The sequence below is a fragment of the Chinchilla lanigera genome, unplaced genomic scaffold (genome assembly GCF_000276665.1).
Source record: "Chinchilla lanigera isolate Chin_1 unplaced genomic scaffold, ChiLan1.0 scaffold00004, whole genome shotgun sequence".
NCBI classification, from domain to species: domain Eukaryota; kingdom Metazoa; phylum Chordata; class Mammalia; order Rodentia; family Chinchillidae; genus Chinchilla; species Chinchilla lanigera.
The window spans coordinates 39,995,606-40,009,163 of record NW_004955405.1 but is presented as its reverse complement, the minus strand read 5'-3'; positions in this window follow the sequence as shown (position 1 = coordinate 40,009,163).

Genomic DNA, 13,558 nt, shown 5'->3' with positions numbered 1-13,558 from the left:
CTGCTGTTCCCGCTTCCTCTCATCCTCCTTCCCCCTAGGAGTAATTGAAGACAGTTGTAGCCCAGGCTTTCACATATCAGCAGTTCATTCTTTCTAGGCCATAGCCCAGGGTGAATTAGAAATATGAGGGTAGCTCTACTCACGCTGCTTTACCAAGAAATAAGAGTTGACAGATGAAAAAGTGATAATCAAACCATCACTTAATATGACCACGAAGCTCAGGACTGATGGCGTTCTCCACTTCTCTGGCATGCTTAAGAAAGTGGGGGAAATGTTCATTCGTTGTTAAAAATTTCCATCCGAGGAGTATTCTAACACTAAGCTAAAAGTGCTCTTAAACTGAAGCTAATAACAACCCCAAATGCTAGTTATTAGGACACTACTCTAGGCACGACGGCCACACTCGACAGCAACTCCTCAAAGCCTCATACGTGACCTCCACACACCTTTGCCTAGGGACTCCCTGACTTTTCCCTCTGATTATTCTTGAGGGCTTGTGTCACAAGCCAGAGTGATCGCTATCCTTGTGGGTGCGTACACAAGGCCTGGCACGGTGGGGTCTCCCCGAAGGCTCACAGAATTGAGGAGCCAAAGAAAGATGCTCCTCTGGAACCCAGCCCAGCTAGATGAAACCAGACAGCTGGAAACTGAGCTTGGGCTCGGAAACTCTAAGTTCAAGGTCAGTTCTGGCACGGTCTGTTCACTCACTTAACAAGGATTGACAAAAACTGGCTCTGTTGGAAGTTTGGTGCCTCTTGGATGAGTCAGATGGTTTGATTTTATTTCATTCTCCCTGGTCTCTTCCCCAGAATAATACCTGCAAGGGGTAGCACTCTAATAAAATGTGAGATATCACTGCCTACTTTTATATAACATTATTTTAATTTTGAAGAAAGGTTCCTTGTAGCCACATCCTAGGGAGACTTACGTGGTATTCTAGCTTATTGTATACTTTGCTGACAGAAGTAAGCTGGGATTTTTCCTCTTTTTTGGTGTTGTTTTCTTTTCTTTGGTGGGAGTGTCCTAATCCTTCTGGATTTTCTCAGGGAGTGGTCAGATGTCCTCCTCCTCTCCTGACACCTCTCCCCAAGACATGCGGGTGTAGGAGGGCTGTTTGGAAGCGGGCCACTGGGGAGGAGAAAGGAAAAGTTAGTGTTTGTATGTTGCTATGGCTACGAGCATCACCTCCCTTCTGCCTGGGGACCTGCCCTCCCAGAAAGCCTGGTTTTAATTTCCCCTTTGCAATGAGGACTGGGCGGTGTTGCCAATTTAGATTTCACTGGTCAGCTGTTTGGCAGATTCTGGACCCCTGAGGCCATTTCTCCTGCTCAGGCTTCTTGCTGACCTTTCATACAGCCACATCCCCTTGGTGTGATGGTTCTGATTTGGGTTAGAATGAATGGCCGTGTGACTGCTGCTCTCCTGACCGGCCTGAACAGAGCAACTTGGCCATGATTGGCAGATAGGGTGGGCTACCACTCCAGGAGAGAAGAATGACCACGGGAAACCCTTTTCTGCCTGTTCTGGTCAGCGGGTCACACGGCTGGAACGTGGCTGATGTCCTTACCCGTGACGGTGGTGCAGAGGGAAAAGATGACAGAGTAGGAGGGCTCCTGGAGCTGAGCGGCGGGGCGGCATAGACTGGCTGGTTGAGTGTTCATCCTTTGTTAAGTTGAGTCAATGGTCCTGAAGGTGTCAGGGATGCTTGGGAAGCAGTGGCCCTCAACATGAACTCAACAAGCATGAGTTGTCAAGTTGGTACGTGGAACATGCGTGCCATGTGACTGTACAATCATCAAGTTAAAGGGATAAAGGTAGCTTCCGGGAAGCAGACTAGGACATTGCAAACTAGGAGAAATGTGACCCTAAAGTTGATGGGACCCAGGCAGAATTACAACTGAGGGCAGAGAATGAGTGGATGTTGAGGACAAAGGGTGAGGAAAAGAATCAAGGGCCAGATGTGGAGAGGGAGCCTAGTGACCTCACATCAGAACCCCTGGGTGTTTCTTGTGTGGGATCCCGAGGTGGGAAACTCCTGAGGCAGGAAACTTCCGAGGTGTCCTGGGCTGCAGGGGGGCAAAGGGATTCGTCATCTGGGAAACAGGTCAAACCCTGGAGTTGTAAAGACGAAGCTAGCTTCCGTGAGGATGCCTGGCAGGCTGGGAAGCAGTCCCCGTGTTAGGATCTGTTGGTGTTTGTGATAGTAACAAACATGTTTGCTTCCCCATGCTGGGCCCTGGAAAGATCCTTTCTGCTAGCTGACCACAGTCAAGCCCGCTCCAACCACCGAGAGGCTCTGGCAGTGCGGAGCCTGCGGAAGTGGTCTCGGCCACACCAGTCTTCTGCTTGGAGTGCTCTCCTTTGCCCTTGTGCAGAATTGGAAGAGAAGAAGAGTTTTCTAAGCCAAGAAACTGTCCTATTGAGCCTTTCCTCCAGAGCAATGGGGCTTTTCTCATGCTCCGTCTACATTACTAAAGGCATCTTTAAAAACTTCTTCCAAGAATGAAATGATTTCCTGGAACATGACTTGCTATCTTCCCCGTTAGAGATAGAGGCCACGGGCAGTGAGCTAGCAACCTCCCCTGCAAAATGAAGACTGCAATGTTCTGCACACTAATAAACATGCAGAGCTCCAGGCACTCTTATTAATGAAAATAAGGTGTAGACATTTGGGCCCAGAGCAATTGAGTAACTTTTCCAAGACCACACAACTAGTACAAGGCGGAACTGGGTTTAGAAACCAGGCCATGCGCTTCAGGTCTGATGTCATTTCTCTGTCCCCTCAGCGGCGTGCAAGCTTTGGGATGCTACCCTGACAACCCCCAACGCCTCCCTCCGCCTCTGGAAGAAGAGAGTATATCCTTTGTGAACTGTGCTGTCCGGCATTATATAAAACATCTTCAGTCTGGGGCATATGGTGAATGGTGTTTAACATTCCTGAACTTGAGGTCTGGCCTTCTTGGCCTGCTCCCTTTGATGATAAGTTAAACATCAAGGCTGTAATAATAGACTCTGCATGTCTTAATAGAGAATAAAAGCTGGGCATATTGCACATGCACAGGAAATTCTTTTAAAATAACCAAATATTAGGAGTTTATTTTTCATTCTTAAAATAAGAAATTGATTTATCTTCAAAAGTTGCTCTCTGGAGCTCTTCTTAAACAGCCTTTCTCAGATGACTTTCGGGCTGACGTCTGTCCATTCCCCACGTGTGAGACACATGGCCCCGTGTGCACCCAGGCGGCACCGCGGATCTTTTCTGCTCTCTGCCCGATCACTGCTGACATCGCTAACCTGGGCGCTCTCTGCCCTTGTCTGTCTTCCCTCTGTCCTCACTCTTGTTGGTCTTCTCTTTACCTGCTGGCTGGAAAGAGCCTTTAAAATAAATGTAAAAAGTATTTCACTCCTTCCCTGCTTTACTTTTGCGCGTAGGTTTTTTCTTCGCTCAAGAACTGTGTGCTGAACCCTCGCCGCATGTGGGGCGCTGCTCTGGGTGCTGAGGGTGCAGAGGGAGCGGAGGAGGGCCCCGCCCTGCGCCAGCAGTGGGGGCAGGGGTAACACATAACAGGTAAGGGGCCAGAAGCAGAGGCTAGGAACAACACAGCAAGGGAAGGAACCCGAGTGCGACGGTGAGGTGCGAGGTTGGGAGTGCCATTCCAAATTTCAGATGGCGAAGTCAAGTTAGACCACACTAAAAAAGTGCCCTTTGACCTCAGAGCCTGAAGTGATTTCCCACTTCGTTCAGGGGAGAAGCCCAAGGGCTGACAGTTGTCTCTAAGGCCATACAGAGACAGGCTCCAGATCTGCCCCCACCACTTCCCTGACGTCACCCCCTTGTGCTGCCTGCCTGGGCCAGGGTCCTCACACTTCAGCAGGCATCAAGTCCATCTGTGGGTTGTTCCAGCAGACTGCTGGCGCTGTGAGAATCCAAAGAGTTTGCAGGCTGGTTGGCTGGATCGCATGAAGGTTCATCCCTGAAGTCCAAAAACAGTACCATGATTAGGTAAAATCAGGGGAAGCTGGGTATGATGGACATCTCCGTACTACCTTTACAACTCTTTTGTCAACTGCAAATCATTCCAAAATAAAGCGTACAAGCACACATCCTGCCAAGCTCCACCCAAGAGCTTCCCAATTTTTAGGTGTGCAGGGGGCCGGAGCGGGCACACGGCCACTTGGTCTCAGGAGACTTTGACATTATTGGGACAAGGACTGTACAGCACCCCTCCAAGAGATCCATAGCCCAGATCACAGTGACCTCCTTGGGACCGCTGGAGCCAAGCAGCAGCTCCAAGCCTCAGCTCTGCGCCTGGCAGTGTTCTCCCAGCCCAGTGTGATTCTCTAAAGCTCCATGTGCAGGGTGCATGCCCTCCCTTCCGCCAGGCTCCCCACTCACAGGGGCCACTCGTTTCCCTGTCGGTCTTCCCGGTCACACTCCTCCCCGCGGCACTAAGGAGGGTCACACTATGCACTCACCAGCTATGCTCTGCTGTTTTCTCCCTGCTCCCACTCCAGAACCTTGGGCTCCACAAGGGTGGCTTCTGCCTCCCTGTGGGCCGTGTCCCCAGCACTTAGAATAGTGTCCCTCACAGTGCAAGCGGGGGGTAGGTAGCGCAGTGGCCTGGAGGAGCTGGGGAGCAGAGCGTCTAGAGCCTGAGATGCAGAACACCTGGGCTGCAACTGCATACTCCTCTTTTAACTTTGGGCAAATTACTTTCCCCTCCTGCACAGGGGCTCCACTTCTGCTGCTCAGAGGGGACGTGAGATCTCCACGCAATGACCCTGGTGAGGGCACAAGGCCATCTCTAGGCCAATGTCAGCTAATACTATTTTTGCTCTAAACATTTGGTTTCCATGATAATTCAAGCAGGACCTTGTTTAAAATTCAACTTTGTGTAAGAAATCACTGCTTTAAGGTTGGTGAAAGATGAAGAATGCTGCGGGGAATATTTAAGCTACTAAGGGAAGAAACTATCTTCAAACACTCTCAAATTCTGTCAGTGTTTCTTGGTGTTCACATTATCTCTGCATTAGCTGGAAAACCTCTGTGTGGCCGGGAAGTTCTAGGGAGAACTCCAGACTGGAGCTGGAAGTGCTTTAAATGAGCTTTGTTAACCTCCCTTGTGTAAAATCATAAAAATGTATTCCTTCATCCTATATGTACAAATACAGTGTAGCTAACATTTTAAATTTACATTTAATTAATATTTGTATTAATTATATTATAACAGTATATGAGTGTAGTGTATTGGTATGCATGTATTACATTTCTTTTGTATGTTACTATTTATTAATATGAAGATTAACTTTAAGACATCTGTATATTTTTGTTAAAATGCATATACATATATCTTTATTTAGAAACATTTCTACCTATAGGAGAAAATTGTGTTCTCTGATTTTGAAATTCATGTGGAGCTCATTGCAGAGCCCTAATTACCACAGGTTTGATGTAGCGCCTCCCCCTGTGGCTCCAGCTCCTTGCATAAGAGCAAACCCAACTTTCCACATTATTTGCCAATCTAGAAGACAATCTGTCTTTGTTTTGGGGCAGAGGAACCAGGCTGGAAGTTTCTTTATCTTCTCACATTGTGCTGCTCCCAACACCCACTCCTGGCCCCAGCACTTTAATGAAAGTCCCATTCATGGGTAGCACCTTGGCCAACAAACTGAACTGTGGAGAAGGCGAATGTCAAACCACTTGCACCTGGCCTCATGCTGTCAAAGGAAGACTCAGACATGAAAGGATGTTGGAAAGAAAAGAAGTTTACTTGAACAAGTGCAAAGGAGCCAGACTTCAAAAAGACCCACTGACCAAATAAAACATACAGATGATATTTAAAGAGTGAAGCCACAAGATACCCAAGGCTACCAAAGTCACGCCTGTCTGTTCCTCATGTTCTTCTGTGGTTATCATAAGCTTGAGGTTGTACCATACCTTCAGCACCGGGCGTGGCAACCATCAGGAGCACAGCTGGTGTTGCTAGGGGTCCATGCTTATGGGGCATGCACGTTCCATTTCTTTGGGAGGCAGACCTGGACAGAGCACCCTACTGCGTTCACTAATCTCCGGCTGCAGAGGGTGTATGTTTCTGCAGAGGGTGTTGTGCATGTGTATTCCCATTGCTCACTGGGGAAAAGTCAGGCTTTGCTTGGCAAAATTCCCTTGAGCTTCTGCTCAGAGCACCACCCTCTCTGCTGCTGCTGCTGCTGCTGCTGCTTTCAGTGGTCTTCCTGTTCCCCTCCATTGGCCTCACTTAACCAAAGTTTGCTGTCTTTCATCGAGTGCTGATGGGATGCCCGAGATGGAGGGATGCCCGAGATGGAGCTCGGCCCTCTGTGTGATACCAGCTGATGGTTCTGAGCTTCACTCTGTGTCCAGCACACTGTCATCCAGTCTTCCAACACCCAAAGGTAAGTGCTGTTAGGATCCCCATTGTGCAGGTGAGGACACTAAGGCTCATGGAGTAGCCTCATATCACATGTGATCAAAGATTCCTTGACCTTCCAGGGAACAGCTGAGATTTTAACCCAAATCCAGAGTCCCAGCTATGCTGTCCTCCTCTGCCTGTCTTTCCATATTTCCATCAACTCTTCACACTCCCGTACGGTGGGCATTATTACCCCCACAGTACATTTAGAGTTTAACTCAGCTTACTAGAATCACACAGACAGTGGCAGAGTGGCACAGAGTTAAATTTTTTCTCTGAGATTTTCCAGTATGCCATCACGGTGCCTGTCACACATCCTGGTTGCCTGTAGCCATCAGGTGACCTTGGCATAGCCAGTGTAGCTTGTTCCCCTGGTCCCTCACCTGCTGGTCCTGGGAAGAACCAATCCTTGACTCCTACTTCCCGTGGGTCCTGGTTTCTGGCTGTGCCTGTGTGGTCTAAGATTCTGGGGCCCTCAGGGGACATCTAACTGGTGGAAAGGTCACTCACACAATCAAGGAATGACACTTTGATTTATCATTCACTCCTGAACAATGCAAGACAGCAAATGAGATACAAGTTGGAGAAAGAGTCTTAGGTTATTGTTCTTATTCTTATATTGAAATTCTCCCTGTCTGCTGGAGCAAAATGAATAATTGTTAATGCAAAATGCTATCATAGTTTGTTATAGCAAAAAAATTATTTTAAAATAAACAATTCTTTTTTTAACTTTTATTTTATTTTTTATTTTAAGAAATAAAAGAAGGAAAACATATTAACAGACAGACATCCATGTACAAAATAGCATAAGAACATTACAAACAAAATAGTTACAGACAAAGTTGTAGGAAATTAACAATGGTTGTTGTATTACTTATTGGTATCTTCAAAGTGATTTCTCAAGAAAACAAATAGAGACATACAAAATTGATCAAATAAGTAATCATTAACTGTTCCTTTCTGTAAAGCAATAGAAGACAGTAGTACATCTATGTTAGCTATCTTATATATACATACTTACACAATTTCCCCATCTTTTGCTTTTCTTTTCCCACACCCCAGTTGCCCTTTACTTTTGAGCATTTTCCTTTCATTTCACAATGTCTATCATACCTCCTAGTTTTTATTCACTCTTTCAGGTCTTACACTATTGAGACAATACAATGCTTACACATGCAGGTCTGGTTTATTTTACCTATGAGTATGGTCTCTAGTTGTGACCATTTACCTATAAAAGCCTCGAGTTTATCTTTCTTTATAGATGGGAAAGATTCCGTTATATAAAAGTACCACAATTTTTTTATCCAATCCTCAGTGGATAGACATTTGGGTTGCTTCCACAGTTTAGCAATTACAAATTGTGCTGCTATGAACATGGGTGCACATATATTGCTGTGATATGACATTTTCAGTTCTTCTGGGAAAATACCCAGAAGGCGAATAGCTGGGTTGAATGGGCCCTCTAGACCTAGCTTGCTGAGGAGTCTCCAAACTGATTTCCACAGTGGTTTCACCAGTCTGCATTCCCACCAGCAGTGGAGAAGAGTTCCTATCTCTCCACAGCCTCACCAGCATTTGTTATTGGTTGATTTCTTAATGCTAGTCATTCTTACTGGGGTGAGATGAAATCTCAATGTTGTTTCAATCTGCATTTCTCAAATGACTAATGATGTTCAACACTTTCTCATGTATTTATTTGCCATTTGTATTTCTTTATCTGAGAAGTGTGTATTCATCTCAGCTGCCCATTTTTGGATTGGGTCTTTGAATTTGGGAGGATTGATGTTTTTTAATTCTTTATATGTTCTAGATAGAAGACCTTTGTCCGAGGGAGAGTCAGCTAAAATTTTTCCCCAATTTGTGGGTTTTCTTTTTACTCTGCTGATGATTTCTTTAGATGTGCAGAAACTTTTCAGTAGGATGAGATCCCACTTGTTGATTGTTTGAATTATTTCATGGGCAGTTTGGTTTTTGTTCATGAACTCTCTGCCTACCCCTATGCCTTCAAGGTTTTTACCTACTTTCTCTTCCAGTAGATTTAGTGTTTCTGTTTTTGAAATTTGTGAACCATTTTAACTTGAGTTTGGTGCATGGTTATAGACTTGGGTCTATTTTCAGTCTTTGGCAGGTGGCAAGCCAATTTTTCCAGCACCATTTATTAAAGAGGCTATCATTCTTCCAGTGAATTTGTTTGGCCCCTTTATCAAAGGGGCTGAATGTGTTTGTGGCTATGGCTGTTTCTTCCAGTCTGTTCCATTGATCCTCAGGTCTGTTTTTTAGCCAGTACCAGGTGGATTTTATTACAGTAGCTTTGTAGTATAATTTCAGGTCAGGGATTGTGATTCCACCTGATTTGTCCTTGCTGCCCAGGATTGCTTTTACTATTCTGGGTCTCTTCTGGTTCCAGATGAATTTAAGGAATGTTTTCTCTAGATCTGTGAGGTATGTTAATGGTAGTTTAATAGGAATCACATTGAATCTGTACAATTTTGGTAGTATGGCCATTTTCACAATGTTGGTTCTTCCTATCCATGAGCAAGGAATATTCTTCCATTTACTGAAATCTCCTTTGATCTCTTTTTCCAGAGTAATGTAGTTTTCATTGAATAGATCTTTCACTTCTTTTGTTAGATTGATTCCTAAATATTTCAATTTCTTGGATGCTACTGTGAAAGGTAGGGTTTCCTTAATTTCTCTCTCAGTCTGTTTGTTGTTGATGTATAGGAATGCTATTGATTTTGGGGTGTTGACTTTGTATCCAGCTACACTGCTGAATTTGTTGATTAATTCAAGGAGTCTTCTTGTGAAGTTTTTGGGGTCTTCCACATAAAGTATCATGTCATCTGCAAATAGTGACAGTTTCATTTCTTCCTTTCCTATCCTTGTTCCTTTTATTTCTCTCTCTTGTCTAATTGCTCTGGCTAATGGTTCCAGAACTGTGTTGAACAGGAGTGGTGACAGCGGACATCCTTGTCTTGTTCCTGATTTTAAAGTAAAAGCTTTCAGCTTAAAATATAAAACAATTCTAAGACCTTCAGATAGTTAATAAGGAAATAGTGTATTGTTAATGTAGATATTTTAAAGGCAGCAGTTTAGACAAATAACTTTAAAAGCAAATTAAAATTTTTGAGTCAAAAATGCTTATGAAGTTTGAATAATAATACATAAAGGGATAAGACAGATTGGTTTAGATTAGAAGGCTAGTACTGGTAGAATTAGCTGGTACAATATTATTTGTAACACTACCTAAATAATCTTAAGGAATTATATTCAAATTTTAGATGTTTATTTTCCATCTGGGCCACAAGTCCTTCTAGACACAGTTTTATTTGGAATACTTCACTTCTTGTGGGGATAAATTACAAAAATAAAAATGTGTCCTCAAAGGGAAAAATCTACCAATCACATGAAATGGCTACGATTAAATCCTCTTTAATATGGAAAAGAAGGATGTGCAAAACAGGCAGGAAACACAGTGTGCGAGAGGAAAGTGTGACACTAAACTATATGTGGTTCTGGTGGATCAGAACCACTGTAAGAAAGAGGCTTTGCACACACCCATGTGGGCTGTGAGCTGGCAGAGGCCTCCCTCAGGCTGACGTCCTCCCAGGGGACCAACAGCTCTCAGATGCAATCCCAGCACTGTGCCAGCAGACCTACGGGGCTCTGATGCCCCTAATCTATGCACAGATAATAGTGCCTCCCTGTAGGGTTGCCAGGAGCATCCATGCCAAGCACACACCTACGTAGCTCTCAGTGGAGCCTGGCATGTCATAGGCGTGGAGATGACGTGCTAAACACTGAGGAGGGTGTCCACGAGGTGTAACCTGTGTCTCCAAGAAACTAATGAGCACATGCGTGAGCAGGTTCCGCTGTCTTCAGGCCACAGAAGCCGTGCCAGGCCTGACTGCAGTGTAGGGGACGCTTGATGGAGAAAAGATGCAAAAGGCCCCAGAACCAGTAGCGGGAGGCTGAGTAGTGGCTCTAAAGGTGCCACCTTGGAACCCTGGAGCCTGCAATGTGCCCCCTTGCAAGGTGAAAGAGACCATGCAGATGTGATCAAGCGAAGGATCCTGAGGTAGGAGATTCTTCTCGACTGATTATCTGAGTGGTTCTGATGTGGTTCAGGGCTCTTTACAAGAGGGAGGCAGGAGGATCAGGGTTACAGGACGTGGGGCGGTGGAGGCAGAGACTGGAGCCACTGAATGAATGCACAGTGCCTAGCAGCTGAAAGCGGTGACAGATACCTTCCCTCCCAGAGCTCCCCAAAGGAACCAGCCCTGGGAGACTCATTTTGGACTTCTGGTCTCCAGAACTGTTTAGAAGTAACTTGTATCATTTTAAACCACTAAATCTACGGTGATTTGTTATAGCAGTGACAAACAACTAATCCCCAAAACTCATGCTCTTTGGTAAGTGATGAGAGGCCTAAGTAGGTGTGCAGTCAACTTTTCTGTTGCTCAGACAAATCACCCAACACCTGTGATTTAAGGGCTCACTACCCAGGCTAAAAATCCCATGTCCTCTCCAAGCCTCGTTCTCCTCATCTGTAAAATAAAGCTAATAAAAATCATATTGTAGGAGTAGCAATACTATTACCAGTAACAGTAAGCACCTACTCCATGCTAGGACTATTCTAAGCACATTCCAGATACTATTTTATTGAGATTCTGGGGTAGGTTCTAGCACTGTTCCCTTCTAGAAACTTCAGGTCTAGTCTCAGAGGATTGATCTGGGTGGACCCAGTGAGTTACAATTGATAAATATCTTACTGGCATACAGTCAGGTTCATCATAAATGGGATCTATGATTATCATTGTCATTATGTTATTATTGATCTCTTCTCCCATTGAGTTAGCTTCCCCCAGACTCTTTCATTTTCCCTGGGAACAGTCAGAGCCCCCAAGTCTGCCACAAGTGCACTGTCAGTGTCCTGGTGTTTTGTGGTCTTGGTTTCTTTCTCACCCTGTGAAGTGCTGGACCCACTCTGGGAGCTGGAGCAGTAGAAGGGGTCTGGTCCTGCAGCTCTTTCTCAGAAATGGCTTGCTTTTTGGGCCCTCAGATTGGCCCTAAGCCCTAAGGGATCTCCTGAGGCCCAAGGCATAGACCAGCTTTGTTTCCACTCCCGAGCTCAGCAATGGCTTTTCAGTGTGTTTCTTCCAAGAGGCTTGGAAATCAGAGCCAGGTGGTGGTGACAGAGAGCAAGAAGTTCCTTAAGGCAGGCTGGGGTTCCAGATGCAAACACTGTTCCCCTGGGAGAATGGCTCAGCCATCTCTCATGGATGCCTGCCTTCTGAGGACTGATTGGTTCCCACAACTTGAATTTCAATACTTTTTGATAAGACAGCATTAACACTTGCCCTTGGAAGCATCCTGTGCAAACTACTGATTGATTTGAATTCATGTAATGGTCTGGTAAGATTTCTGAGGGTGGTGGGATTCTGGCTTCCTGTAAATGCCTAGGCATTTGCCAGTTTTTTCCAACTCAGTCCTGGATGGACTCCCAAGGATGTCCCCCAGAATTGGTAGGGCAGGCAGACCTCACCTTCTGAGATTGGGCTATACGTCAAGCAACTGTCCCCCTGGGTTTCTAGGTAAAATAATATGAAGCCTGAATTCTTACCCATTGACAAGCCAAGTACTGTCATCCTGATGGATGGGCTGGTGGGAGAAAAGCTACCAACTCATTAAGGGTGGGGGTTGAGTGTGGGTGATGCATTTACCAGAGCTCTGAGAAAGTCTCCGAGTCCTTTATGTAAACACTGGTTTTGACAGGGAAAACAGTTTTACCTTCTTCTGTGGAGGGCAGCAGACAGAGTAAATATTGACATGTGGGCAGGCTTACTTTCCTAAGAGCCCAGGGCAGATAAACAGAGGAGAGGAATGCTTTGGTCGAGTCATTATCGACACAGGGAAAGACATTCTCATTGGGTGCCATATTTGGTGTGACTGGGATTTTGTGAGACTCAAGAGGCCAGGTGGAACTTTGTTGGGTTGGGGGGCTCCATGCGGACTGAGGAGCAAAGCCTGGGGCTTGACGAGAATCCTCCCTGCCCTCTGGGCTTCTGATAGAGGAGGCCTGAGGTGGAGCCCAGCCTTCTTCTATCCATCAGTTTGCAGAACTTTCCAGAACTTCCAGACCTCAATGTTAGCCAGCATGGTGGGTGGTGAGGTTGTCTGAAGGCAAAGCTGCTCACGGTTGGCTGAACCCTCACCCCAAGTATGCTGTCCGGTCCTGAGAGCTCAGGGACAGCACTGGCAATGCAAAGACATCGCCTTATCTCTTTGGAGTGTGTCACATGGACGCTGCAGGGAACAGAACCTCATCAGGTGCACAGATGGATGCCAAGTTGACTCTAAAGATCCTCCAAATAGAATCCAAACCTTGCCAGTCGGCCTGGCCCGGGACAGTCCACTCCTCTGAGGATCCCGTCTAGGCCCCTACCGCTTGCTGCTTAGGGGACCTCAGGCTTGTGTGCCAAGGGTCCTGTGTGCCCATCTCCCTTGTCAGACCAGAAGTTCCACTGAAGCAGGGACATCATCTATCTCCACACCACTGTGTCCTCAGAGCCCAGGGGACTTTGGGAGACATCGTATGTATCTAATATAGGATTACTTGATAGAGGTGTGATGTAGGATGACTTGATGAATGAGTCCACACAGTACCGAATGCTCTCACCACTCAAGAGGCTGATGTTCGAAGAGGTGAAGGTGCTTTTATAAGAAAGACACATGTGGGGTTAAAAAGAAACAATGAGGCAACTTCCTTGCTTCCTCAGTGAACGCCCCTCGGAGTCTCCCGGCATCTCCTTCCCCATCGATCAGATCAGTGCTCTCCTCTTCCGTTTGAAGTTCCCACCCACCTCTGCACCTGGGAGGTGCCCTTCTTTCTTTCCTAGGGAAAAGTCACAAGCCATTGAGAAGACTCCCACAATCCTCCTTTTCCCTTTCTCATCATACATGTCTTTCTGTCTGCCCGTCCTTTCCCTACCCTAGAACCACTCAGAGGCTAGGGTCTGGGCAGGGGCCAGAGGACATGCTGGGGTTCGAGGAAGCTGGTGACCACGATTTCCAGGCCTTCACAGGAGACCGGGGGCTCACTGCAGGCAGGGGCCACAAGAACCATC